Source organism: Sinocyclocheilus grahami, unplaced genomic scaffold, assembly GCF_001515645.1.
Source record: "Sinocyclocheilus grahami isolate Dianchi unplaced genomic scaffold, SAMN03320097.WGS_v1.1 scaffold385.1, whole genome shotgun sequence".
NCBI classification, from domain to species: domain Eukaryota; kingdom Metazoa; phylum Chordata; class Actinopteri; order Cypriniformes; family Cyprinidae; genus Sinocyclocheilus; species Sinocyclocheilus grahami.
The window spans coordinates 685,365-688,607 of record NW_015505564.1 but is presented as its reverse complement, the minus strand read 5'-3'; the positions used below and the strand labels follow the sequence as shown (position 1 = coordinate 688,607).

Sequence of the window (3,243 nt, the reverse complement as noted above, 5' to 3'; positions counted from 1 at the left end):
ATCTATAGGGGAAGCAGAGGAAATGAATGGGCGGAACAGAGGCTGGGAGAACGGGGGGAGGGGTAGATAGGATCATAACCCCTCGCCAGAGATGGACCGTCCGTGGCTGTGGCTTGGTCACATCATGGGTTGTGGACGAGGGTGAGTATGTAGTGTGCTGCTTGAGCTTTTTGTTGATATCTAAAGGTCTGATCAAAATCACTTTGTTTGATTTTTGCATGACATTCATTGACATACATGCAAAACAAGGATGTAAATACACCAAACGCACTCTCCTGTCAGTCTGGAAAAACAGGTTATACAGTTCAGCCAGGAAAACTTTAGCAGAACGCATGTTGTGTAGCTCTCTATATATATATATATATATATATAATCAATAAAACCAACACAAGAACTAAAGCAGGTATGACATTATTATTTGTTCATCTGCTTTATTGACAAAAGTGATCTTTCATTGTCCTTATTCCAGAGATCTACGAGAATCGTTCAGCAAAGCAGGAGTCAAATATTTTCTAATGACGGATTCCTGCCTGAGTGGATTTTCTTGTCTTATGTCCCAATTTGCATGCTTATATACTATTCATTAAAAGTGTGTGTGCTTCTTTGGTGATGGGAAAGTAGGCTACATCCCTCTGGGTGTGTGGAAAGATAGTGCACCAGCTCTTTGATATAGGCCTACTACCAGGTCATAAAATTGCATCTAGATAACACAGAACTCCTTGTAACATGCTGTCTGTGGTTGAATGTTAGCTTTAGCATCTAGCGGAAGTCCATCCAGTGAATGTCTATCCAGTTACCTTAAAATAGGGTGACCATACGTGCCATTTTCCCAGGACGCGTCCTGGCCAGGATTTGTTTTGGCTTTGTTTTCCTGTTTTCATGCTTGCTGAAGGTAATGATCGAAAAGTAGTTTGACCAATAACATGCAAGCATTGTACATAATGGACTAATCATGGCGTGTGAGAAGGTGGGATCTACGGTCAAATCGATGCAATTACGTGTACATATTAGGTGTGTTCAACTTAAAAGCATGCAGCTCAGACCGATCAGTGTTTGACATCAAAGTACCTCGAGAGCGTTTCGAAAGCATAACCGTCTGTATGGTACTTTGATGTCATACACCGATCGGTCTGCACACGCAAACAAAGCCAAAACCTAGATATTTTAGGCAATATAGAAATCCTGGCCAGGATGCGTCCTGGGAAAATGGCACGTATGGTCACCCTACCTTAAAATGCATTACTTAATGTTAATATAATTTTTAAAAACTTGTGTGGCAACCAGCCTTACATTGAGGTAAATATTAACAAAAACTATGCAAGGATGGAAGATTCACCAGAAAAAAGTATATTATCCAGGCACATTTACATTCAATGTGCAATTTGGAATGCATAACAGCTTGCACTCATAAGGTGTGCAACATTTTTCTGGGTTATAAGCACAGCTGACCCAGACAGCACCACCCTTATGAAAATTAACCATGGTTTTACTACAAATAAAACCAAAAAAAACACGGTTAATATAGTTAAACCATGGTAACCACAAATGAACCATGGTTTTGCAACACTAACCATAGTCTAACCATGGTATTTAGTAAAACTGTGGTTATACAAATGATAATCAATATGCCAAAAAAACATGGTTTCCATAGTTTTACTATAATAAAACCATGGTTAATGTGTGATTATGGGTTTATGATGTTTATGATGAGTTATAATATAAATAAATCCTCTTTATTGACTCCTAATTATATCATTATCATTATTATTATTATTATTATTATTATTATTATATTTTGCTTATCTACAGTAACAATTCAGCAACAGCCAGAAAACAGCCCTCTCCAATGAAAGAAAGATCAGATTTATCACAATATAAATATTTTTTAGTTCTTTGTTCGTTATATTGCCCTCCGACCTCAAATCTGTCAGTGTGTTGTGTCCAGACTGACACGTGTGTGTCCAGTGACGTGTGTCTTGAGGTCAGAGTTCACCCACCGGAAGCTGTTGGCTGCTGCCACAGAACAACACTAAAAACCTTTAGAATCGTCGTATAGTTTGCACGTTGACATACGTCTTTATGGATGAACGGTTTGTTTAGTTTTTCGTTCGATTGTATCGATTTGAGGATGTCTGTACCACCATGAGACGAGCGCTTAAAACTGACTTTAAACCCGGAAGTGGAGCAGAGCAGCAGGTGTTAGCTTAGCCGCTAACACTCTTTATCTCTTCTAAATCCCATATGAGTGAGCGATGTTGTGTTTAAACACTGATCTCGCGCTCATTCTGCACGTTAAAGTCACGGATTGAGCCTGCCATGCGTGTCAGTGCTGAGACGCGTCGTTTATCGGGCTGTGAGCTGGGTGAGATCAGTGTGATACACTCTTCCAGCTGTCGGATACTCATCACTCATCAATGTGATTATCATTCAACTGCTTAATTACTCTGTTCTTCTCTGGGTCAGTCGGGTAAGATTCTTCTTTTCTCATAAATTAGTATACTGTGTGTGAGTGCACAGACATTACCAAATGCCAGTACCATGGCAAGCCATTTTGGATATTTTTGAGCTCAGTAATATATCATTTATATAATATATGCATACACACATCACTCAGTACCATGGTGTATATTAAATGTGATACAATCGTTGTGTCATGCTACCACTACTTCATATAAGGGGTTTTTCCCTCATCTAAATGTATGTGTTGTGTGTGTGGGAGTTTAAGTGAGCAACAACAGAAATAAAAGCTTTGTTTTGCATTATAAGTATGTTTATATGCATGAAAACTTCAGTTTGAAAAGTGCTTCTCATTTTCTGACACAATGTTTTCAGCAACATCATAATTGCTACAGTAAACTTAATGTTATTGCATCAAAACTGTTGCAATGTAATAAATTGATCAATTGATCATAAATTAAGCAAAATGACTGACAGGTGTTTCAACGTAAATTAAATTTGTTAATAACAATAACTTGCTTTAAAGGGGTCATATGATGCGATTTCAATTTTTCCTTTCTCTTTGGAGTGTTACAAGCTCTTGGTGCATAAAGAAGATCTGTAAAGTTGCAAAGACTAAAGTCTCAAATCCAAAGAGATATTCTTTATAAAAGTTAAGAGTCAGCCACACCCCCCTAAAACGGCTCGTTCTAACACGCCCCCACATGTCTACATCACGATGTGGGAAGATTTGCCTAACGCCGCCCAAATGTTCACGTAAAGAAAGAAGGCGTAACTTTTATTCTC

At 38.4% G+C, this 3,243-nt stretch overlaps 1 protein-coding gene across 2 annotated transcripts in view; it reads left to right on the top strand.

The window, feature by feature from the left end:
* The first annotated feature begins 1,952 nt into the window (after positions 1-1,952).
* Positions 1,953-3,243, top strand: part of slc35b3 (solute carrier family 35 member B3) — a 17,673-nt gene continuing 16,382 nt past the window's right edge. For both annotated transcript variants that reach the window (XM_016231242.1, XM_016231241.1), the window contains exon 1: positions 1,953-2,467. The gene's annotated coding sequence lies outside the window, so the exon portion shown is untranslated. The remainder of the gene's footprint in view (positions 2,468-3,243) is intronic.